This window comes from Canis lupus, chromosome 15, assembly GCF_011100685.1.
Source record: "Canis lupus familiaris isolate Mischka breed German Shepherd chromosome 15, alternate assembly UU_Cfam_GSD_1.0, whole genome shotgun sequence".
NCBI classification, from domain to species: Eukaryota; Metazoa; Chordata; class Mammalia; order Carnivora; family Canidae; genus Canis; species Canis lupus.
In genome coordinates, this window is record NC_049236.1 from 15,009,721 (window position 1) to 15,036,748 (window position 27,028).

General features: G+C 39.0%; 1 protein-coding gene and 1 pseudogene across 1 annotated transcript in view; both read left to right on the forward strand.

The window, feature by feature from the left end:
- The window catches only part of TESK2 (testis associated actin remodelling kinase 2), a 144,001-nt gene that overhangs the window by 46,410 nt on the left and 70,563 nt on the right, over nt 1–27,028 (forward strand).
- On the forward strand, nt 8,252–8,553 carry LOC102156410 (annotated as a pseudogene).

The following is a 27,028-nucleotide window of genomic DNA, read 5'->3' on the forward strand; positions in this document are numbered from 1 at the left end:
AAGAGAGAGCACGCACAAGCAGGGGGAGGGTCATAGGAAGAGGAAGAAGCAGACTCCCCTGCTAAACAGGGAGCCTAATGCAGGGCTCCCTCCCAGAATCCTGGGATCATGACCCCAGCCAAAGGCAGATGCTCAACTGACTAAGCTACCCAGGCACCCTTGATCTTTAAAATCTTAACAAAAATTTTTCTATTTTCTTAAGAATTATTTTTATGAAGGATGAATGTTTAATTTTACCAAATGTCTTTTCAGAATCTGTGATATGATAGTTAATTTTATGTGTCAATTTACTGGGCCACAAGTGCCCAGATATTTGATAAAACATTATTCTGGGTGTATCTATGAGAGTGTTTTTGGGTAAGATGAACATTTGAATCAGTAGACTGAGAAAAGTGGATTGCCCTTCCTAATGTGGGTAGCCCTCATCCAAAATTTGAAAGTCTGAATAGAATAAAAAGACTGACCCTTGATTAAGAAGGAACCCCTCCTTGCCCTGACTGCTTGAGTAGCAATATTGTTCTTTTTCTGCTTTCGGATTGGAACCAAAATATTCTTGGGCCTTGAGCCTGCCAGCTTTTGGACTGGAACTTACACCATTAGCTGTCTTGGATGTCAGGCCTTCGGACTTGGACTGGAACTACACCATTGTCTCTCCTGGGTCTCCATCTTGCTGACTGCAGATCTTGGGACTTCTCGGCCTCCATTATCATGTGAGCCAATTCCTTATAATAAATCTCTTTCTCTCTGTGTATATTCTATTGGTTCTGTTTCTCTGGAGAACTCTAATACAAAAAATATTTTTCTCTTTTGACTTCTTAGTAAAGTGAGTTATATTAGTAGGTGTTTCAGTAGTGAGCTATCCTTGCATTCCTGGTATATTACTGTTTCATGTGCCTCCAACATCTTTTTGCTGGGGTGTTTTGTGATATTTGTGAGAAGAGTCTGTGGTTTTCTCTTTCATGCTTTTATTAGGTTTTGATAGCAATGTTATTCTTGCCTCAAAAAAATTATTTGCAATATTTTTTCCTCTGTGCTTTGGAACATTTGAAATGACATTAGAAATATTCCTTAGGGGGAAAAAAAAAATTCCTTAGGGATCCCTGGGTGGCGCAGTGGTTTGGTGCCTGCCTTTGGCCCAGGGCGCGATCCTGGAGACCCGGGATCGAATCCCACATCGGGCTCCTGGTGCATGGAGCCTGCTTCTCCCTTTGCCTATGTCTCTGCCTCTCTCTCTCTCTCTCTGTGACTATCATAAAAAATAAAATAAAAAAAAATAATAAAAGAAATATTCCTTAAATATTTGATAGAATTCCCTTGTAAGGTGTTTGGTCAGGCACTTTGATACTTTTCCTCTTTTTCTGGGGTAATTGGTCTATTTAGAATTTTGTTTCTTCTGGTTCAATTTTGGTAAATTATATTTTACTAGAAAATTATTATTTCTTGTAGATTTTCTAATATACTTTCATAGAGATGAGTAAATTTTGACCATATAAATGTTTTTTGTTTGTTTGTTTCTCTTTTAGATTAGTTGCAGTTCTTAGAGTGTGGACTCTGCATTATTTGGTCCGCTGGTTCTTTTTCATGGATTTTCATTTCTCCTGTGATTTATATTTTTTTTATTGAAAGTCTGTTTTCAGTGAGAGATAATTTTCCTTGGAGTTCTTGTGTTCTAGGTTGTAAACCTGCTTAATATGGCAGTCTCACATTTGTCTCTCCTGGAGTCCTATATGTCCTAGATCTGAACCTAAAGGCTTTATTTTAATTTCTTGGCTCAGTCTTTCTGTATAGTGTGTATAGTACAAATCTCAAACCTGAACTTGGTCTTTATAGTTGGCAATAAGATCTAGCATTATCCCACTACGAATGCCCACTATGAAATAGGAGAAAGCTAGTTAATTTTATTTTGTGGTATTTTAGAAAGTAATTAGTTAATTTTATGGTGAGAACATTATCATTGGGAAAGAGAGAAACGGGTCTATTTATTTATTCTCACATGTAATAGTCTGATACAGGGTTTGATAAATGATAGTCTGCCACCTTCTTTTTTGGTAAATAAAATTTTAGGGACCTTGGGTGGCTCAGTGGTTGAGTGGCTGCCTCTGGCTCAGGTCGTGACCCCAGGGTCCCGGGATTGAGTCCTGCATTGGGCTCCCCGCAGGGCGCCTGCTTCTCCCTCTGCCTATGTCTCTGTCTCTCTCTCTGTCTCTCATGAACAAATAAATAAAATCTTGGGACGCCTGTATGGCTCAGCGGTTAAGTGCCTGCTTTCAGCTCAGGGCGTAATCCTGGAGTCCCAGGATTGATTCCCACATCAGGCTCCCTGTATGGAGCCTGCTTCTCCCTCTGCCTGTGTCTCTCCCTCTCCCTCTCTGTGTCTCTCATGAATAAATAAGTAAAATCTTAAAAAAAGGGATCCCTGGGTGGCGCTGCGGTTTAGCACCTGCCTTTGGCCCAGGGCGCGATCCTGGAGTCCTGGGATCGAATCCCACGTCCGGCTCCCGGTGCATGGAGCCTGCTTCTCCCTCTGCCTGTGTCTCTGCCTCTCTCTCTCTCTGTGTGACTATCATAAATAAATAAAAAAATTAAAAAAAAATCTTAAAAAAAATAAAATAAAAAAAAAATAATAAAATGAAAAAAAATTTTTAAATAAAATGAAATCTTTTTTTAATAAAATGAAATCTTAAAAGAAATAGTTTTATTGTAACACATCCACACCCATTTGTCAATGTATATTTTATGGCTGCCTTTGTGCTACAATGACAGAATTGAATAGTTGTAACAGAGACCATATGGCCCCTAAAGCCTACTATATTTACTATCTAAACTTTTATAGAAAGTTTGCCAATCCTAGGTCTGATAACTATAGTAAAGGTAGGATATGATTAGTTTTTATCTTTGATTACAAAGTACAGATGACTACAGAGTTTTAAAGGTCAGGTTAAATAAAAAGTGTATCACTAGCAATAAAAGGAAATATTTGACTTCTGGTATGGGAAATACAAATTATACAGGTAACTTATGGACTTTCAGTTGCCCTTAGATATCAAAAGAAAGACTGATTGAAGGATGACTTCACACTGAGGAATGTGGATTTATGTGGCTTGCTTGTATTCCTTTAAAAGAATTCAGTTTGGGGATCCCTGGGTGGCTCATTGGTTTAGCGCCTGCCTTTGGCCCAGGGGGTAATCCTGGAGATCTGGGATCAAGTCCCATGTCAGGCTCCCTGCATGGAGCCTGCTTCTCCCTCTGCCTATGTCTCTGCCTCTCTCTCTCTCTCTCTCTCTCTCTCTCTGTGTCTCTCATGAATAAATAAATAAAATCTTAAAAATAAATAAATAAAATAATTCAGTTTTAGGGCCACCTGGGTGGCTCAGTGGTTGAATCATCTGTCTTTGGTTCAGGTTTTGCTCCCAGGGTCCTGTGATTGAGTCCCATATTAGGCTCCTATCAGGGAGCCTGTTTCTCCCTCTACCTATGTCTCTGCCTCTCTCTCTTTGTCTCTCGTGAATAAATAAATAAAATCTTTTTTTTTAAATTTGTATTTATTTATGATAGTCACAGAGAGCAAGAGAGAGAGAGAGGCAAAATCTTAAAATTTAATTTATTTATTCATGAGAGACACAGAGAGGCGGAGACACAGGCAGAGGAAGAAGCAGGCTCCATACAGGGGGCCTGATGCAGGACTCGATCCAGGAACTCCAGGATCACACCCTGTGCCAAAGGCAGATGCTCAACCACTGAACCATCCCGGCGTCCCTAGTAGAAGGTTCTTACCTTCTTTTTATACTGTCCTTGTTTTGTTTGGGAGTTTGATTGGAAGGAGACTTTCTAGGAAGATGATTGTTCCAGTGACTTGAGATAACTCACCTTTTATTACTCCATGACATAACTCTGTATTTTAACATACATACATACAACTCTGTATTTTAACATAACTCTGTATTATGAAAACTGTAAAACTTGGAATCCCATTCCAGGACAAAGTATCAATATGACTTTTTTTCTTTTTATGAATGGCTTTATGGAGAAATAATTCACATACTATAAAATTCTCCTTTTAAAAATATACAATTCGGGGATCCCTGGGTGGCGCAGTGGTTTAGCGCCTGCCTTTGGCCCAGTGCGCGATCCTGGGGGTACGATCCTGGAGACCGGAGATCGAATCCCACGTCGGGCTCCCGGTGCATGGAGCCTGCTTCTCCCTCTGCCTAGGTCTCTGCCTCTCTCTCTCTCTCTCTCTCTCATAAATAAATAAATAAATAAATAAATAAATAAATAAATAAACAAACAAACAATTCCGTGTTTTTTATTTTGTTTATAAGGTTGTGCAGCTATCACCACTGTCTAATTAAAAATTTTTTTGGGATCCCTGGGTGGTGCAGGGATCCCTGGGTGGCGCAGGGATCCCTGGGTGGTGCAGTGGTTTAGCGCCTGCCTTTGGCCCAGGGCGGGATCCTGGAGACCCGGGATCGAATCCCACGTCAGGCTCCCGGTGCATGGAGCCTGCTTCTCCCTCTGCCTATGTCTCTGCCTCTCTCTCTCTCTCTCTCTCTCTCTCTCTCTGTGTGTGACTATGTTAAATAAATAAAAATAAAAAAAATTTTTTTTGATCATCCTTAAAAGAAAATCTGTACTCATTATTAGTCACTCCCCATTTCTCCTTTCCCCCAGCCCCTGACAACCACTATCCTACATTTTGTCTCTATGGATTTACCTATTCTGGACATATAAAGAGAATTGTACAATATGTAGCCTTTATGACTAATTTCTTAGCATAATGTTTTCAACATTGATCCATGTATGTTATAACATGTATCAGCACTTCATTCCTTTTTATGGCCCAGTATATTACAGTATATGGATAATACCACATTTTTTTTAAAAACCTTCATCTGTTTATAAATATTGGATTGTTTTCTTTTGGCTCTTGTGAATAGTGCAGTTATAAACATTTGTGTTCAAGTATTTGTTTGAATACTAGTTTTCAGTTCTTTTGAGTATATACCTAGAAGTGGAATTACTGGGTCATAAAGTAACTCAAGATTTACTTTTTGAGATATTACCAGGCTGTTTTCCACATTGGCTGTATCATTTTACATTCCTACCAGCAAAATACAAGGGTCTGGTTTCTCTACAACCTTGCCAGCACCTGCTGTTTTCTCTTTTTCTTTTTTTAAATTAATTTTTAAAAAGATTTTATTTGTATATTCATGAGAGACAGAGAGAGAGTGGCAGAGACAGGCAGAGGGAGAAGCAGGCTCCCTGCTGAGCAAGGAACCCTTTTTTCTCCCCCATTTGAAAGTAGTCATTTATTACCTGACCATACTACAAAATAATCATGGTAGATACCTCACTTCATCCTTCTTTTTTTTTATGATTTTATTAATTTATTTACGAGAGAGCGAGAGAGCAGTGAGGGAGGAGAAACAGGCCTCTCACTGAGCAGGGAGCCTGACCTGGAGCTCCATCCCAGGACCCTGAGATCATGACCTGAGCCCAAGGCAGATGCCTAACCTACTCGGCCAGCGAGGCACCCTCCGTTCATCCTTCTAATGAGCCTATTGATACAGCTTTCCCTGTTGCCAGCATGACTACAATAAAAGGAGTTTAGCTAAACAAACAAAACAAAACAAAACGAAACAAACCCAGGAGAGTGATCTTTTGGTTTGGGAGGATTCTTATACTCATGCAATGAGGACTCTTCTTTTAATTTCAACGATGAAAGTATTCGAAGTGGTAATGGAAGAATGCCACTGTCAGTCCAAAGCCAGCTGGTGTCCTCCGAAGTGACAGCCAGAGATACCACAGGGAAAAATGTAGCCAAAACAGGCACTCTTTTTGCCTCAGGAGAGAACTTTATGTCCTACAAGGGGAATGCCCAAGTCACCCTGGATTCTAGGGATAGGAATTAGTTTCTAGTAGTTTTATTGTAGAGGAATTGTTTTTCTAATTTCATTTTTTCAGACTGTTTATTGCTAGTATAATAATTTTTATATTTGTATTGTATCCTGTATAACCTTGCTGAACTCTTATTTTTTAGAATTTTCTGTATATAAGATCATGTAATCTGTCCAACATAAATCTTGACTATATAAGATTAACTCATAGTTGGATCCTGGCAGTCTGAGTTACATACCCATTGTCTTCACAGAAACCTCTGTTACCTTTATTATATTCTGTTGAAATTATTTGTTTAGAGTGTCTGTCATCCCATGTAACTTTAAGCTCCATGAGGACAGGGACCATGTCTTATTTATTTTTGTTTCTCTAGGATATAAGACTGTGCCCAGCATAGCGTAGGCATCCATCCATTCATTCACTATTTTGTAGTTTTTTTATATGCTAGACACTGTGCTAAGTGCTAAGATACAGTAATGATTAAGACTTGTTGGGGCGCCTGGGTGGCTCAGTGTTGAGCATCTGCCTTTGTCTCAGGGCATGATCTCGGGGTCCTGGGATTGAGTCCCACATCAGGCTCCTGGTGAGGGGCCTGCTTCTCTCTCTGCCTGTGTCTATCTCTCTCTCTGTCTGTGTCTCTCATGAATAAATAAATAAATAAAATCTTAAAAAAAAAAAAGACTTGTTATTCTTGCCCTTGTGGAATTTATAATCTAATGGTAAACATTAAATAATTACAAGGGTAATTGCAACACAAAGAAGTATAGCATATTGGTTACCTATTACTTAATAACAATATTACCATGAATGCAGTAGTTTAAAGGAACACCTATTTACTCTATCTGTTTCTGTGGTTCAGGAGTCCAGACATGACTTAGCTGGCTGGGTCCCTTGCTTCATGGTCTTACAAAGCTGCAATCAAGGTGTCAGCTCAGGTGGGGTGCCTGGCTGATGTGATTGGGAGAGAGTGGGACTCTTGAACTCAGGGTCATGAGTTCAAGCCCTGTGTTGGATGTCGAGATTACTTACGTAAATAAAAGCAAACTTAAAAAAAAAAATTAAAGGTGTCAGCTAGGGCTGACATCTTATCCAAGGCTCAAGTAGGAAAGGATCTGCTGCTAAACTCATGTGGTTGGTGGCAGCATTTAATTCCTTACAGTCTGTTGAATTGAGGGCTTCAGCTTGATATGCTTCATATGGCAGCTAGCAAGTGAATTTCCTAGTGAGATGGGTTACAATCTCTCTTTTTTTTTTGAGAGAGAGAGAGAGAGAAAAAGAACAAGTGTGCATGCCTCTGGGGACAGGGAGGAGCAAAGGGAGAGAGAGAGATAATTTTTTAAAAATTTTATTTATTTATTTTAAGGGAAGGGCAGAGGGGGAGGGAGAGAGAATCTCAAGCCAACTCCACGCTGAGCCCCAAGCAGACGTGAGGCTGGATCTCAGAACGCAGAAATTATGACCTGAGCTGTAATCAAGAGTCTGATACTTAACTGACTGAGCCACCCAGACACTCCTATGTGATTTCATTTTTGATGATTATGTGATATCAGATACCTTCTTTTCTTATCATTATTGTGTTTTTCATAGCATGATTGCCTCTTCCCCCCCTTTGTTTCTCCTGTATACCCTGTACAGATTTTTATCAGAGCAATGATACTTTTTATGACATTTTGTTTACATGGAGTTTGCCTTTCTCTGTTAGATCAAACCTCCCTGTGTTTTTCGTCCTTGTGTCTTTAGTACTTAGCACAGATTTTGCCTTGTAGAGGGCACTCACTAAATATTTGTTGCATTAGGAAAAAAATAAGTATGTATGTTATAAGAATGTATAGCATTTGCTAATCAATATACCTGAAACTTCTATAATATTGTATGTCAATTATATTTCAGTATTAAAAAAATAATTAAAAAGAAAAGAATGCATCAAGTGGCAACATAAGAGAGAGACTCTGCCCCTATTTGAATTTTGGCTTTATCTCTTATAAGCTTTTTAACCTTGGGCAAGTTACTTGCCTTCTGTGCCTCAGTTTCTTCATCTGCAAAATGGAGATAATGATAGTACCTACCTTATGGGGTTGTTGAGAGGATGTAATGAGCTAGTATATGTAAAATACTAGAATGTCTAGCACATAATATATCCTATGTAAGGGCTACTTATTATTTGTTACATATACAGTTAAGATTTTGAGTTCTTTGTGCTAAGTACTGTGTTAAGAACTTGTATATGTTATTTTAATTACCACAGCAATTTTTTAAGTGGTTCTACTTCTATAAATGAGTAAACCGCTTCTTCCATGGGAGCCATTAAGAAGCAACAGCTATGAAAAAAAAAAAAAAAGAAGAAGCAACAGCTATGGCTCTGTACTACCCTATGACTTTGGGCCTCAGTAAAAGCCACAAGCAAGCCCAGGCACAGCTGCCATTGTGGACACCTCCCCAAGCACACCAAGTTTGTGCAGGGCATGATCCGAGAGGTGTGTGGCTTCTCTCCATATGAGTGTTGTAGTGTGGAGCTGCTCAGGGTCTCCAGGGAAAAGCGTGCACTCAAGTTCATCAAGAAAAGGGTGGGGACATGCATCCATGCCAAGAGGAAGAGAGAGGAGCTGAGCCAACCTCCTGGGAGCCATGAGGAAAGTGGCAGCTAAAACAGATTGAATCCCTCTCCTAAAGGGGTAATAGAGCTTTTTGAAACTTGAAAAATAAAGAGAGAGAGAGAGAGAGAGAGAGAGAGAGAAACTGAGGTCCAAAAATTTTTAGTGTCTTGCCAATAGGTAAATGGTACAGCTAGGATTTGAATACCTATCTGTGTGATTGGTGAATAGAATATTATACCTACTTTTGATCCACTATACAAGAAAAAATTTAAAGATAATTATTAAAAAATTTTTTAAAAGATTTTATTTATTTATTTATGAGAGACACAGAGAGAGAGAGAGAGGCAGAGACACAGGCAGAGGGAGAAGCAGGCTCTATGCAGGGAGCCTGATGTGGGCCTCAATCCCGGGACTCCAGGATCATGCCCTGGGACAAAGGCAGGTGCTAAACCGCTGAGCCACCCAGGTGCTCCAATATTATTATTTTTAAGGTTTTACTTATTAGAGAGAGAGAGTGGGGGGAGGGGCAGAGGAAGAAGGTGAGAATCTGAAGCAGTCTCCCTGATAAGCATGGAACCTACACAGGTCTTGATCCAGCCATCCTGAGATCATGACCCAGGCTGAAAGCAAGAGTGGGACACTCAACTGATTGAGCCACCCAGGTGCTCCAAATATTATTATTAATTTTTACATACTTATACTAAATATATAGGATATTATAATGTATATATGTGTGTGTGTATATATATGTACACATATATATGCACATCACTGCGCGTGTGCGCGCGCGCGCGCACACACACACAATCTTACAGAGAGTTCAACCTGATTCAGTTTGTAAGTATACAGCTAGTTACATAAGCTAGAGGCTTAAGTTCCTACTTTCTCCCCTGGTATATTTTCCTAAATTGAAAGCACCATGTCTGGAAGTGCTAAGCTATAAGAAACAGTAAACTTATAAACTAAAAGAGCCAGATATCTGCCATCTGCTTGGGTACTGAAAAATTGATTTATTCACATTCATAGTTGTACATTTATTATTTAGTGCGTGTGGAGTTATCACGCAAACTCTAAATTTGTAGCAGTATTAACAGTTGTACTATAAAGAAAGTAAGGGGTAATTCTAGGAAACAAACAGGGTTGCTGGAGGGGAGGTGGGTGAGGGGATGGGGTAACTGGATAATGGGTATTAAGGAGGGCACTTGATGTAATGAGCACTGGGTGTTGATGAATCTTTAAACTCTACCTATGACACTTATAATACACTGTAAGTTAATTGACTTTTTTTTTTTTTTTAAGATTTTAACTATTAGAAAGAGTGCCAGTACATGCAAGCACAAATGGGAGGAGGAGCAGAAAAAAAGGGAAGAAGTAGACTTCCTCACTGAGCAAGGGAGCCCGATTCCCAGGACCCCTGGATCATGACCTGAGCCAAAGGCAGACGCTTAACCCACTGAACCACCCAGATGTGCCTAGTTAATTGATTTTAAATAAAAAAAAGGGAGGAGCATTTTTGTATGCGAATGTTATTTTGTTCTATATGTTTTATTTTTGTGCTTGGGAAGGTAAAGATTTCATGTTCTCTGGTAGTTTTGTCTGCTTTGTCTGAGAAATATGGTACTGGGTCTTAAAATGCTGGTGTTGTTGAAATGGTCTTATTGCCCTAACTGCCTATAATTTTTTAGCTTCTCAAACAACAACTTGTGAAAGTTGCAAGACAGTGAATCCTTTTAAAAAAAAATATGATCAGGGGATCCCTGGGTGGCTCAGTGGTTTAGTGCCTGCCTTTGGCCCAGAGCGTGGTCCTGGAGTCCCGGGATCGAGTCCCATATCAGGCTCCCTGCATGGAGCCTGCTTCTCCCTCCTCCTGTGTCTCTGCCTCTCTCTCTCTCTCTCTCTCTCTCTCTATCATAAAATAAATAAATAAATCTTAAAAAAAAATATGATCGTTGTTGCAGCCTGGATCTACAAATACTCCAGGATTTTTTTTCAAGTTCTCTATATTTTATTTCATGGTTATGTTTGTACTTTTCCATCTGCCTCTCTGAGTGAGACTTCACTATAAAAAGTGTTTTCATCACACTGTAAGAGGTAATGACTGTATGTTTTAATAGCCACTGTGTCAGAGAATTAAACTGTATAGTTTTTTGAGGTGTATAAGGCAGCTTTTGCAAGATGACAAGAGCAAAATAGTGAGGATGAAGTGAGGTGTAGTGCGTGTTCTACCTGAGAGTGAAGGTTAGAAGAAAGCCCATTAGGCATTCGTGAGGTCCCAATTTTTAGTGTTATAAGATGTCAGTTTATACCAGGGCTGTTTGGAGGAACAAAGTAATGAATTCTGGGAGTGATCTTAACTACCCACAACTCCAAAACATCAGTGAGCAAGGTGTGTGTGTGTGTGTGTGTGTGTGTGTGTGTGTGTGTCTGGCTGTCTATATTTGTCCCCTCATGTCAGACCAGCCATTTCAGAATTAAATTGCTCCACGGAGTCAGAGAATTAAGGTAACCTTCGATATCAAGAGTAAGATCAGGGTGCCTGGGTGGCTCAGTCGGTTTAGTATCTGACTCTTGATTTCAGCTCAAGTCTTGATCTCAGGGTCGTGAGTTTAAGCCCCATGCTGGGATTCTAAAAAAAATGAGATTAAGGAAGAATAAATATAGAGAAAACCCTTCATTGTACAATATTACTCTGGCATGAAAGCAGTGTTATATAGGAATTGAGCACATTTTTTTAAACTATCAAAATGTTTTCAATATGCTATCAGAAATAGTCAAGGAAAAGAGTACGGATAGAGACACTAAAGCAGCGAGGCTTGAACTTTAAGTACCTTTATTTATGGAGTTTGTGAAGAAGGAAAAGAGACAAGTAGTAGTCAGAGATAGGTTCCTAAAGTACAAGGAATGTGCCAGATCTACCAAACATAATGTCTAAGGGACTGACACCATATTACAGAGATTTACAAAAGAGAGTATAAAGAGGGAAACAAATGTCTCTCTCCACCTTCCACCACACTTTTTAAAGAAGTTTAGCATTGAAAAGTATGGGAGAAAGGATGATCGTTCAATGCTGCTTAGGGCTTTGCACCTTGATAATGGTCTTTGTTGCATATCCTTAATGTCTGTCAAAACTTCTTCTTGCTAAATTTCCTATTGTTTTCCTTGTTGCATTTATCTGGTTCTGCAACCTCTTTGAGGTACAGGGGGTTTCAGAAAGGGAGCTTTTCTGGGAAGGTTCAGTGTTTGGTGTATGTGTGTGTGTGTGTGAGATGATGGATTTTAAAGGCACTATATTTCTATCATATGTACACTTAAGGTACACAGTAGTGTATGATTGTAGCCTTTGGCCGTATTCAGTACATTTAATATTTTCTCTAGAGCTGGTGTGGAAAATTGGGCTAATTAGTAAAGAATTTTGTAGAGATGTCTCATTGGGCTGAGCTCAGCACTAGGAGACATCAAGTGATAATTTATCAGGTAGCAAATGTTTGTATTGCTGTGCAGAAATACTTGCTAAGATCCTTCACCTTAATTCCCAGATAATTCATCTGGGAAAACAAAAATTAGAAGTACACAAGTTGTATGTATAACTTGCATTTACTCAGTGCTTCTGTTTCTGTAAACATATGATATATGCGAAGGCATATGAGAGATATTAGAAACATTTGATTCTAGAGTGTATCATTTTGCAGTAAGGAGAGTGAGAGGGTTGGTTGCTTTCCTTTTGTGATCTCATAGTACTCTGCTGATAGTTCTATTCCAGCATGTGATAATTATTGTAATTATTTGCTATCTTATTCATTTTATTTACTCAGCAGATATTTAGTTAATGCTCATTGGGTGCTAGGGACAGAGGAATAAAATTGTGCCCTACAAGAGCTCTTTGCTTAAGGTGGAAGACAGGAAATATATTTAAAACACAGTAATTGCTAAAATGAGCTTTAGCAAGAGCCTGAAATTGCTTAATACATATTTGCTAATTGTGTGAACGTATGCATAGTGTACTAAGGGATGTAATACTGGGCACCAGTATAAACATTGTTTGAAGGGATCAGAGAAGGCTTCCTAGAGGAGATCACCCTTGAGTTTTCCTGAAGGAGAAAATAGAGCTTGCCTGATGCACAAGTGAGGGAAAGGGCATTTCAAGCAGTAGGAAAAGCATGTGTGGGAGCACAGAGGAATATTCTAGGAATGGTGAGAAATTTGGTTTAGTTCAAGTCTGGTGGGTACATGTAAAAGAATGGCAAGACTCTAATAATGAGTCTAGAGGGATATGCAGGGGCAGGAAAATGAAAGATTTTTTTCTTGATCCAGAATCACTGAAGATATTTTTCTTTGTTAGTTTTTTCTATTTCCAAATCAGCTTTTGATTTGTTGAAACTCTGAGTTGTTTCTTTGATTTCTATTATTAACTTTTGCTTTTATTTTTATTATTATTATACTTCCTTTATTCTTACATTTTTGGTTGAACTGTAACTTATTTTGTATCTTTTGCAAAATCAGTTAGGATTATCTTTGGGTATATTACAGAAACCTGAACGTAATGGCTTATTCAAATAAGGGATTAATTTTCCTTTTTTTTTCGTTTTTTTAAAGATTTTATGTGTTTATTCATGAGAGGTACACAGAGAGAGGCAAAGACATACACAGAGGGAGAAGCAGGCTCCCCATGGGGATCCCAGAACTCTGGGATCACAGCCTGAGCCGAAGGCAGAGCCACCCAGGCATCCCGGGATTAATTTTTCTTTCTTTTTTTTTTTTTTTTTTTTTCCGGGATTAATTTTTCTTAAGAAATCTTGAGAAATGCTTATGTTTTACAGCTTCTTGAGAAAGTCGTCAACAAATCAGGCTTCTAGCTTCTTCTGTCTTTTTTAGGGTGGGACTTCTGGCCTGTGGGTTACAAGGTAATTGCTTCTGATGCAAGCTCCTCATCTTTGCCTCAGGCTGTAAAAAGGAGGATGACAATTTCATCAGGAAAGCATTTCCAGAATCCCTTCCTAGAAATTCCCACTTACATCTCCTTACTTAGTAATATGTTACCTGGCTATTATAGCTGCAAGGAAGACTGCCAGATTGAATGTTTTAATTAACCAAGTACAGTGCTGCCTCTTTGGTCCTGTTAGTCAAGAAAAGGGGGAAAATCAATAGATGTTGAATAAATAATATTGTCTTTGCTTGTTTTTAATTATCTTTTTATTGTTGACTTCTAATTTTATTTCTTAGTGGTCTGAGAATATGGTTTTGGAACCACATTCTTTTTTTTTTTTTTAGGTTCAAAAATTACTTAATGACTTAACTACTTTATTGAGCATGAATGGGAGGGGCAGAGGGAGAGGGAGAGAGAAACCCAAGCGGACTCTGCCCCAAGTACAGACCCTGACTTGGGGCTCAATCCCATGATCCTGAGATCAGACCTGAGCCAAAACCAAGAGCTAAATGCTCAACCAACTGAGCCACCTAGGTGTCCTAGAACTACATTCTTTGAAAGTTTTTGAAAATTCCTTTATGATGTAGTATCCATGCATTTTGGTAAATGCTTTCTTTTTTTTTTTAAGATTTTATTTATTTATTCATGAGAGACACACACACAAAGAGAGAGAGAGAGAGGCAGAGACTCAGGCAGAGGCAGAAGCAGGCTCCCTGCAAGGAGCCCGATGTGTGACTTGATCCCAGATCCTGGAATCATGTCCTGAGCGGAAGGCAGATGCTCAACCACTGAGCCACCCAGGCGTCCCTTGGTAAATGTTTTCATGTGGACTTGGAAAAAAATAAATAAATAAAGCCTATCTCTATTGGGATAAGATTAGATCAAGCATGTCGATTTTGTTACTAAAATACCATATCCATACTCATTTCTTTTAGAACTTTCAGTTTCTGAGAAGTATGTTAAAATATCCCACGAAGACTGTGGATTTGTCAAATTTGCCTTGTATTTTGTTGGCTTTTGTTTTATACGTTACACATCTGTGTTGTTAGATACATACAAGATGATGATTATTATTTCTTGGCAGAATGTTAGATAGTGTGCATGGAATTCTTTATTCTTTAGATTAGTTCTCATGCCTTTCAGGCCCACTATTTGCATTTTTGGGTTCAAATTCTGGCTCTGTCATTTACTAGATGTATGATCTTGAGAAAGTCCTTTAATCTCTCTGTGCCCATTTTCCATAGCTGTAAATGGGGGACATTAACAATACCTACCTCCCAGGATTATTTTGAGGATTAAATGAGTTTATATATATATATGTATATATATATATGTATATATATATATGTATATATATATATGTATATATATATGTATATATGTGTATATATGTATATATGTATATATGTATATATATGTATATATATACACACACACACACACAAACACACACACATATATATATAGAGAGAAAGAGCATAGCAGAACCTAGTATGTAGCAAGTGCTATGAATAATTGCTATATTATTGCTATTATAACAATTTTTTAATGAACCCTGAAATGAAATTGATGGGTGATTAGGTTACTAGTATTCGTAATTATAAAGCATCAACATGATACCCTAACTATGATACACAAAAAGTGAAAGAATATTAAATTAGTGAAAATATAGATTTCAATATATAAAATTTTGAGCCTGCTACTGTAGAAAACTTAATGAAATAGATACTTTTGCTCTCTTATAAATGACTAGTTTTAGACTTAAGAGAAGCAATTAGAAGCCACTTCATGCAAGAAGAAAAATTAAAGAGCAGAGATGCCAGTGGTTATTAGAATAAAAGTATAACAGACCAAAAAAGAAAACCAAACCCACAACCAACAAACCAGACTAGACTTATTTGTATATGCTAAGGGGAAGAGGGAAGTGACCTCAAATGAAATAGAGATAGCTTGCCAAGGCAAATTACAGATTGATAAAGGAGAGAAAAGAAGGAGTATGATATATCTTTACCAACTTTATCAGTGTTTCTTTATAAAATGTTCATGTAATCCTGAATATTTCATTGGGGAAAAAAGTTGGCAGAGTAGGCACTTTTTTTTTAAATCTCTCTCTCTCTCTTTTTTTTTTTTTTGGAGTTCAATTTGCCAACATATAGCATAACACCCAGTGCTCATTCCATCAAGTGCCCCCCTCAGTGGAACATTTTTTTTTTTTTTAAGATTTCATCCATTTATTCATGAGAGACAGAGAGACAGAGAGAGAGAGAGGCAGAGATACAGGCAGAGGGAGAAGCAGGCTCCATGCAGGGAGCCTGATATGGGACTTAATCCCGGGACTCCAGGATCAGGCCCTGGGCTGAAGGCAGGCACTAAACTGCTGAGCCACCCAGGGATCCCCATGCAGAGTAGGCACATTGATTATTTGTGCACAATGCTAAAATATTCTTTATATTTATACTTTTATAAATACATATATATTTATATATATATAGTTTTTTTTGCTTTTTGTTTTGTTTTTTTAGAGAGAGAGAGAGACAAAGGTGGGGCAGAGCAGAGGGAAAGCAGTAGAATCTTAAGCAGGTTCCATGCCCAGTGCAGAACCTGATGTGGGGCTGATCTCAAAACCCTGAGATCATGACCTGAACGAAAATCAAGAGACAGACATTTAACGACTGAACCACCTAGACGTTCCTTTAGTTGATATTTTAAAATAAAGGTTAAAAAAATCATTGATTACAATGGCTTCTGATACAGATATGTTGTATTGGGATTTAAATACCAGGAGCAGCATTGCCATTGGTGGTCTGATTTTCTGAAATGTTGACCAATTCTTTTGTTGTTACTGTTTTTAGGTGGGGAGCAGCAGACAGAGAGAGAATCTTAAGCAGACTCCATACCCAGTGTGGAGCTTGAAGTATGGGACTCAATCTCACAACCCTGAGATCATGACCTGAATTGAAACCCAGACACCATTTTTTTTAAATGTTGATCAATTCTTTTTTTTTTTTTAAAGATTTTATTTATTCATGAGAGACCCCAAAAGAGAGGCAGAGACACAGGCAGAGGGAGAAGCAGCCTTCCTGCAGAGAGCCTGATGCAGGACTCGATCCGCAGACCCCGGGATCACATCCTAAGCCGAAGGCACATGCTCAACCACTGAGGCACCCAGGAGTCCCTAATGTTGACCAATTATTATTATTATTTTTTTTATGATAGTCACACACACAGAGAGAGAGAGAGAGAGAGGCAGAGACACAGGCAGAGGGAGAAGCAGGCTCCATGCACCGGGAGCCCAACGTGGGATTCGATCCCGGGTCTCCAGGATCGTGCCCTGGGCCAAAGGCAGGTGCTAAACCGCTGCGCCACCCAGGGATCCCTGTTGACCAATTCTTAATGATCTGAAAATAACAAAAATATGATTTTTCCTTAATTTATAAGGTAGTTGTATTTCTAGAGAATTTAGCATATGTTAAAACCATGCAAAGGGACTTTGTTTTTATGTAAAATAGAGTTAGAATCGAAGCTCAGGTGATAATAAATACATTATTCACTCACATGAATGTCTGGCAAGATATTTGAATTTCATACAGCACATAGAACAATGCTTCCTTGTGCAATACTGTCCTGTACCTTGCAGGATGTCTAACATCTCTGGCCAGCAAAACTCCCTGCCCCCAATTATTTTTATTACCCAAAAAACTTAACCTAAAAACTTCAAAGTGACTTGGAATAGCGTCTATTGAAAATTACTGCTTTAAACCTTACTTGTCAGGGTGGCTGGGTGGCTCAGTTAAGTGTCTGACTCTTGATTTTGGCTCAGGTCATGATCTCAAGGTTGTGGAATCAAGCCCGCAGTCGCTCTGAGCTCAGCAGGGAATCGATTGGAGATTCTCTCTCTCCCACTGCCCATCCCTGCCCTGCCCCTGCTCTCTCTCTCTCTCTCTCTCTCAAGTAAATAAATATTTAAAAAAATAAGCTCAATTTGTCTAATATCTATGTTGCTATACCTGCTTACTGTATACTCACTGTGACTTCTTGACTGGAAGTCCTAAGCCATTCAGTTAATAGTTAAGGATTAATTGCTTTGTGACAGACAGTTGTTATGTTGTTGTCATTATTATTTAATTCTTTCCTTACTATTTCTCTGAGCTGATCAGAGGTTTATACTTTTCTCTTGCTCTAGAAATTAGGCTCCCTGATTCAAGTTAATTATTTAAATTCAGCTAACATTTTTAAAGCAATTACTGAATGTCAAACTAAAGGCACTGTGCCAGGGGATCCCTGGGTGGCTCAGCGGTTTGGTGCCTGCCTTTGCCTCAGGCCATGATCTTGGAGACCTGATCGAGTCCCACGTTGGGCATCCGGTTGGGCATCCGGCAGGGGGCCTACTACTCCCTCTGCCTGTGTCTCTGCCTCTCTCTGTCTGTCTTTCATGAATAAATAGGGATCCCTGGGTGGCACAGCAGTTTAGCACCTGCCTTTGGCCCAGGGCGCGATCCTGGAGACCCGAGATCAAGTCCCACGTCGGGCTCCCGGTGCATGGAGCCTGCTTTAATTTTTATTTATTTATGATAGTCACAGAGAGAGAGAGAGAGAGAGAGAGAGAGAGGGAGAGAGAGAGAGAGAGAGAGAGGCAGAGACACAGGCAGAGGGAGAAGCAGGCTCCATGCACTGGGAGCCCGATGTGGGTGGGATTCGATCCTGGGTCTCTAGGATCGCGCCCTGGGCCAAGGGCAGGCGCTAAACCGCTGCGCCACCCAGGGATCCCTCAGTTTAGTTTTATATCAGACTGCTAAAAGTGAATATATTGCATGCGATTTGTTATTAAAAGTTGTTAGTGGGGCACCTGGGTGGCTTAGTCAGTTAAGCCTCTGCCTTTGGGTTAGGTCATGAACCCAGGATTCTGGGATTGGGCCCTGTATCAGGCTCAATGGGGAGCCTGCTTCTTCCTCTCCCTCTGCCTCTCCCCTTGCTTGTGGTCTCTCTCTCTCTGTCAAATCAATCAATCTTTAAAAAAAAGATTGTTAAAAAATAATAATAAATAAAAATAAATAAAAAATAAAAAAAGATTGTTAGTGTACCAACATCTGCAAATAATTTAATTAAATTAATTTATTATTTAATTTAATTTTAAAAATATAAATTAGAGTTGAAGTGCACCTGGGTGGCTCAGTTGGTTAAACTTCTGACACTTATTTCTGCTCAGATCATGATCTCAGGGTTGTGAGATCCTGCCCTATGTCAGTCTCCACCCTGAGCATAGAGCCTGTTTGAGATTGTCTCTCCCTCTCCCTCTCCCTCTGCCCTTACTCCTCTCTCTCTCAAAAAATTAAATGAATAAATAAATAAATTAGGGTTGAATTAGAGGTACCTCTATATTAACTGTCACTCTCATTTGCATGTTAATATACTTACGAAATGGAATAAAAATAGGCTATAGTAACAGCTAATGGTCATAGGACATACATAACCTGTAATTTATTTTTTCTATTCATGAGTTTATAGTGATTATATAGTCTATACTAATGTCTGTTCATACTTGTGTAATTATTGCCATGTTTCTCTTCCTGCTTACCTTTATAAGATATTTGAGAAAAATCTAGATTGTCCATATGAGAATAAATCCTGCATGGCAGGAGGTGTGTATGTGGGGTGTGGAGCTGAATTACTCTTCTGGGGATAAAGAAATGAATAAAGCAGATTTTCCTTGAGGCATATGGGAAATTGTTCCATATGTAGTTGTAGATTCTCTGTGTCCATGGGACGAGGTGAGTTCAGTATCTTCCTGTGTTGTTATCTTTTTTTTAAAATTTTATTTATTTATGAGAGATGCAGAGGGATAGGCAGAGGGAGAAGCAGAGAGCCTAATGTGGGACCCAATCCCAGGACCTGGGATCACAACCTGAGCCTAAGCCAGCCACTCAACCACTGAGCCTCCCAGGTGGTCCCTGTGTTGCCATCTTGAATCTGAACTGCCCTTAGGCATGTAGAAGACTAACCGCATATAATATGCAAATACTGTAATACAGATAAATAAGGATAGAGTGCTAAGAAAACACAAAGTGGAGCCATCTAGCTTTTCTTGAAATAAAATGAATTTCCCACAGGTAAAGTGGTGTTTCTTTATCTTAAATATTCAAAGAAATTTAGTAGGGAGATTGGGATGGAACTTTGGGGGTGAAGATTGCATCAAGGCAAAGAAGTATGACAGAGTATGATGCATTTGGAAAGAATGGTAAATACATAATATGTAATAAGTAAAATAAGGAGAAGAGTCGGGTGGGGATAGTCAGGGAGCAGTAGATGGATTTAATTTTGTTAAGGAGTTTGGACTTCATTACCCAAATAATGGTGAGCCGTTGAAGAATTTTAAGTTGGAGAATGAGATAACTTTGTGATTTGGGGCCATGGGTAGCTGGAAGATCTGATAAGCTGATGCCTAGTGTTGATCTGCAGGCTTCTCAACATCCAGCACAGTGCCTTGTATTATAGAAGATACAATGTTTGTTTCTATTTGAATGTACCTGAAAAGATTAATCAGAGTTTATTGGTCACTTCCAGGCTGCATGCACATACTTGACTGGTCTTTAGTGTGTGGTTTGTAGCTCTTGTTTGTAGATTTTGAAGTTATCTTCAACTCTAATTTTAGTTTTAGGGTCTGTTCTGAGTCTTTTTTTTTTTATTTATTCATGAGAGAGAGAGAGAGAGAGAGAGAGAGAGAGGCAGAGACACAGGCAGAAGGACAAGCAGGCTCCATGGCGGGAGCCCAACGTGGGACTCGATCCAGGGACTCCAGGATCACGCCCTGGGCCACAGGCAGACGATGAACCGCTGAGCCACCCAGGGATCCCCCGTTCTGAGTCTTTGATCAAGGGAAGAAACTCTATTCTTGATGGTTCCCTACCTAATGCCACTATTTGTTTTCTTGGTGTCTGTGATCACTCATTCTAAGTGGCAACTCTCAATTTTTCTGGTCATCCTTTATATAGTTTTCTTTCTTTTGGTTGGCCTCTTACTTTTATCTTCCTTTTATTCATACTTAATCCAAAAGAATTGTGGGATCATGGAGGATAATCATTAGAATACTACCATGCTGGTAGAGAAACTCTTACACAGATTTTTCTAGTGACTTAGTATTGTCATTTGATTGTATTTTTGCTTTTTTGTTTGTTTTGGTATACTCTTGAAACATCCTTACAAGCTGCGGGATACTTAGACTTTTGAGCATGTGAATAAAAGAAGCCTCTGTTCTGTAGAACTTTAGTTTTCTCTGAGGTTAGATGTCATGATCTATCAGTTTCCGTGTGTGTATGTATTGGGGGAGATGTTGTCAATGCATTTTTTAAAGGCCTGGAAGGGTACTCATCAAGCTTAGGACAATAACTACTTCTTGGAATGGGCACAGAAGATTGGGCTTAAGGGATCTGATAGTCAAAGGGACTTATTTTTTATTCATATTGTTTTAATGTGCTACAAAGAAAATATATGCTTAGTTAAAAATGAATAGAAATTGAAGTTGAAAAGCTATATATATATATATTTTTTAAGATTTTATTTATTTATTCATGAAAGAGAGAGAGAGAAACAGCGACACAGGCAGAGGGAGAAGCAGGCTCCATGCAGGGAGTCCAACGTGGACCTTGATCCTGGGACTCCTGGATCGCACCCTGGGCTGAAGGCAGGCGCTAAACCACTGAGCCATCCAGGGATCCCAAAAAGCTATATTTTCTATTAGAAAAGTTAGTCAAGAGTACTGTAGAAGAATTGAAAATGAAGAAAAAGAAATCATTGATGTTAGTTCTACCACCAATGACAATCACTGTTAACATTTGATGAACTTTTTTTATTTTTCAAGGAGATTCCACACCCAGCATGGAGCCCAATGTGGGTTGAACTCATGACCCTAAAATCAAGACCTAAACTGAGATCAAAAGTCAGACACATGGGATCCCTGGGTGGCGCAGCGGTTTGGCGCCTGCCTTTGGCCCAGGGCACGATCCTGGAGACCCGAGATCGAATCCCACGTCGGGTTCCCGGAGCATGGAGCCTGCTTCTCCCTCTGCCTGTGTCTCTGCCTCTCTCTCTCTCTCTCTCTCTGTGACTATCATAAATAAATAAAAAAATTAAAAAAAAAAAAAAAAAAGTCAGACACATAACTGCATTAGTCACTGTAGGCATCCCAACATTTGATACATTTATTCTACTTTTTGTTTTAACACAGGCTCTGGTATATATCATCTGTAGGATTTTTTTCTACAATTAAAAAGTGGTTCTTTATTTCTTAATGCTAAATTTATGAGAGAAAATAAAATATGGTTTTTACTTATTTCTTCCAATTTCTGGTTTAGAAATCTACAGAAAATTGAAAGAATAGTACAATAAACCCCTGTAGTCTCTTCACCTGGATTTACCACTTAGTATTTTGCTACATTGCTTTATCTATCTGTATTTTTTTTCTTTCTGAATATTTTTTTTTTTTTTTTTTTAGAGAGAGAGAGAGAGAGAGAGAGAGAGTGCGAGTGTGACCTGGTGAGCACATGAGCAGAGGGTAGGGACAGGGGCAGAGGGAGAAGCCAACTGCTTGCTGAGCAGGGAGCCTGATGTGGGGCTTGATTCCAGGACCCTGAGATCATGACCTGAGTGAAAGGCAGACACTTAACTCACTGAGCCACCCAGGCACCCCTCTAATTGTTTTATGATTAGATTTTTTTTAAAAGATTTTATTTATTTATTCATGAGAGAGGCAGAGACATAGGCAGAGGGAGAAGCAAGTTCCATGCAGGGAGCCCGACGCAGGACTCGATCCTGGGACTCCAGGATCATGCTCTGGGCCAATGGCAGGCACCAAACTGCTGAGCCACCCAGGCACCCCTTATGATTAGATTTGAATTAAACATTTCAACAAGTATATTACATCAGAAGTTGATAATGCCAGGTGTTTCACTTTTGGTAATGCTAAATGCAACCCACCCGTTGGTTTAAGGTGCTAGTCAGCAGATCTTTCCCTTGTAAAGATATATTTTACCCTTTGTAATAAATAAGTAATCTTGGGGGCATGATACAGATAGGAATTTTATTACTGTTTCACTTAAAATTATGTGCATTTTCTGTGTTATGTCAAATCCACCTGATAAGCTAAATTTTTTTAAAAAAGATTTGAGAGTAAGAGTGAATGCTTTGTGTGCACGAGTGCACATGCTGAGGGGAAGGGCAGAGGGAGAGGGAGAAAAAGGCTCTCCGCTGAACAGGGAACCTAATGTGGGCCTTGATCCTAGGACTCTGGGATCATGCCCTGAGCTGAAGACAGCCGTTTAACTGACTGAGTCACCCAGGCACCGTGATAAGCTAAATTCTTATGGGCATGTAGTTTCTTATTTTTATTTTTATTTATTTTTAAAGATTTCATTTATTTATTCATGAGAGGCACAGAGATGGCAGAAGGAGAAGCAGGCTCCATGCAGGGAGCCCCACGTAGGACTTGATCCTGGGTCTCCAGGATCAAGCCCTGGACTGAAGGCAGCACTAAATCGCTGAGCTACCCCTGCTGCCCTCTTATTTTTATTAAAAACAATAGCTATTTAATGTTTATTATGTGCCAAATGCTGTATTTACTTTGTATACATTATCTCATTAACATAACACGATTTTATCCTCCATAACAGTTTTATGAAACTATTATTCTCTTCATTATACAACAGAAGACTTCAAAGAGAAGTCGTTCTGAATTCATTTAAGTGTTAAAGTCTTGGGTTCAGTTTGCTCTTCTCCAGAGCTCGAGCACTTCTCCACTCTGCTGTTCTTTAGGAAGCTGGTTTGGAGATCCTGTGGTAGCATCAGATGAGTTTAAAAGTCAAGGAGAAATACCAATGTTCTCTTTTTTCTCCCTCTTTTTCTTTCTTTTCTCTTCCCTCCCTCCATTTATTTATAATTATGGTAAAATACATATAAGATTTACCATCTTAACAATATTTAAGTGTACAATTCAGTTCACATTGTTGTGCTACCAATCTCCAGAAGTCTTTTCATCTTGCACAGCTGAAATTCTGTACCCAGTAAACAATTCCAAATCACTCCCCTCATCATAGCCTCTGGCAACAGCCATTCTACATTATGTTTGTATAAATTTAACTACCTCCTGTAAGTGGAAATACCTCTCATGTAAGTAGAAGCTTACAATATTTCTCTTTTTGTGACTGGCTTATTTCACTTGGCATAGTATCAAGGTTCATCTATGTTACAACATGTGTCAGAATTTCCTTCCTTTTTTTTTTTTTTAAAGATTTTATTTATTTATTCATGTGAGACACACACATACACACACACACACACACACACACAGAGGGAGAAAAACAGGCTCTTCGTAGGGAGCCCAATATGGGACTCGATCCTGGGACCGGGATCACGCCCTGAGCCGAAGGGAGACACTCAACCGCTGAGCCACCCAGGCATCCTAATTTCCTTCCTTTTTTTTTTTTTTTTTTTAAGATTTTATTTTATTTATTCATGAGAGGCACAGAGAGAGATGCAGAGACACAGGCAGAGGGAGAAGCAGGCTCCATGCAGGGAGCCCGACGTGAGACTTGATCCGAGGTCTCCAGGATCATACCCTGGGCCAAAGGCAGCACTAAACCACTGGGCCACCCGGGCTGCCCAATTTCCTTCCTTTTTAAGGCTGAATAATACTATTCCATTTTATGTGTATACTACATTTTTTTTATCCATTCATCTGTTAGTAGATACTTGGGTTGCTTATATCTTTTGGCGATTTTGAATAATGCTGCTATAAACATGGGTATACATTGTTTTGAGACCCTGCTTTCAATTCCTTTGGGTATGTATCCAGAAGTAGAATTTCTGGATCATGTGACAATTCTATTTTTAATTTTTTGAGGTCTTGATCTTTACGTTAACATTTTTATTTAAAAAAATTTTTTAAAGAGGGGGGCAGAGGCAAAGAGTCCCCCCTTTCCCCCCCCCCTTTTTTTTTTTAAAGATTTTATTTATTCATGAGAGACAGAGAGAGAGAGAGAAAGAGGCAGAGACACAGACACAGGCAGAGAGAGAAAGAGGCAGAGACACAGGCACAAGCAGGCTCCATGCAGGGAGCCCGACGTGGGACTTGATCCCGGGTCTCCAGGATTACGCCCTGGGCCAAAGGCAGGCGCTAAACCGCTGAGCCATCCAGGGATCCCTATTTTTAAATTTTTGATTAAAATATAGTTGACATGTTAGTTTTAGGTGTACAATATAGTGATTTGACAATTATATACATTATGAAATGTTCGCCACAATAAGTATAGTTACTGTCTGTCACTATACATACTGTTATTACGGTATTATTGATTATATTCCCTATGCTGTAGTTTTCATCCCTTTATTTATTTTATAACTGGAAGTTTGTACCTCTTAATCCCTTTACCTGTTTCACCCATCCCACCATTTTTTTCTCCCCTAGCAACCACCATCTTAACCTTTCTTTTCTTTTTCTTTAAGATGTTATTTCTTTACTTATTGGGGGAGGGGCGGCGTGGGGGACATGCAGAGTGCACACTGAGCATGGAGCCTGATGTGGGGCTCAATCCCACAACCCATGGAATCATGACCTGAGCCCAAATCTAGAGTTAGATTTAGATCTAGAGGCCTAACTGACTGAGTCACCCAGGTGCCCCATTAACCTTTATTTTCAAAGATATTTAAAGATACTACTCTTGAGAATCTTCTTATTAATAGTAAATCTATGTGCAGAGGACAAACTTATTTTTACTCTGAAAATCTAAGTATATTTGTAGTTTTGATAACTTGAAATGAAGATCATCCTGCATTTAGGCAGGTTCCCCATCTATTGTGGACCTCTATATTTGATGGTACTTTTTTTCCCCTTTATCATGTGTAGTCTATACTCTAAAAAAAAAAAAACCTATTATTATCTATTAATCTTTTGAGGTTTCCTGAAGTCCCATGAAGTTTTTGCCTAAGTGCTAATTCTGTCAACATTTATGTAAATATCTCTTGTGCTATATTTGATTCTTCATTCTCTGACTAGCCATATAGCTTATTGTTTGTTCCTTTCTAGATGCTATACTTCAGAAAATTATGCCCGAATTTTATACTACTTTTGTTTCAATCCGCCTCCCCCAGCCCCTACGCCCCCCCCCCCCAAAAAAAAAAGAAAATGAAAATCACTCCTGGCCCACCACTGCTCAAATAAATCACCTGGATAAATTAATGATTCACCGACCCTTAGAAAGTGTATTAGAAATTTTGTTTAACTGTTGTTACCATTGTTTTCACTGTGTCCTTATGATGTACCAGGCCTTCCAGGCACTGCAAGACAAAGATGGATTACAGTATAGATTCTGGTCTCAAGATGCTTTATAGCCTGGTGGGAAGATATTTATATACAGAACCATGTAATGAGTGGTATACTGGTGTTATGAATGTTTGTCTGAGGTAGTATAAAGAAGGAAACCACAAATAGTTCCCAGAGACAGTCAAGGAAGGCTTTAGAGAGGAGAGGATATTTGAGTGTGGTCTTGAAAGATAAGTAGAATTTAAGGGGCTAGAAGAAAGTGTTTTATATAGATGAAAGATAAATACGAGTTACGGATATGTTCATCATCTTGTCTACTTGTTTAAGGAAGTGGGGTTTTTTTTTTCCCCGATTGGTCTGAAATACACATCATTCATCCCTGAAATTCACACTGTTTTAATATCAAACTTTCTTTTATTTTTATTTTTATTATTTATTATTTTTTATTTTTTTTAATTTTTATTTATTTATGATAGTCACACAGAGAGAGAGGGAGAGGCAGAGACACAGGCAGAGGGAGAAGCAGGCTCCATGCACCGGGAGCCCGACATGGGATTCGATCCCAGGTCTCCAGGATCGTGCCCTGGGCCAAAGGCAGGCGCTAAACCGCTGCGCCACCCAGGGATCCCTCTTTTTTTTTTTTAATATCAAACTTTTTTTTTTTTTTAATATCAAACTTTCTTAAAAGCAGATGTTTTGTTAAAATCTGACTGATAGTTTTCAGATGATGAAAAAAGAGAAGAGTAAAAAAAAAAAAACAAAAAAAAAAAAAAAGAGAAGAGTAACTTTCAGAATGGAGAGCCCTTATTAAAACACAGATGTCTTCTGTAAATAGAGTTGGAAAAATACTGTCAGTATGTTCTTTGTGTATAAATGTCTCTTTTAACTTATCCGTGCAGGATCTGAAAAGGAAAGCCACTTCTCTTTCTTCAGTCACGAGGTACATGACAACAGAATCATTGATGTACTAGGAAGGGAGATGGATTCCAAATCTCACTAAGTGATCTAGAAGAGGGGAGAGATAGCCAGTGTTCTTCCTCAGTTTTTCTGACTAGGGTTCCTGTGGCTCTTGAGTGTTTTGCTTCTTCTTTTCCCTTCTTTCTGACCACTCTGAAACATTGTTTCTTTGAATTCTAAGATAAAATGTGATGTCTGTCCTGTATCAATACCTATGTTAAACTTCTGGGGCTATTGTCATTTGAAGGAGTCTCTGGAGATTGAAGAGTTAAGTAGGTTGTCATATTTTCTCTTGAAACTTCTACTTGTTAAATTATAACATAATGAAAGAATACTCAAAGTCCA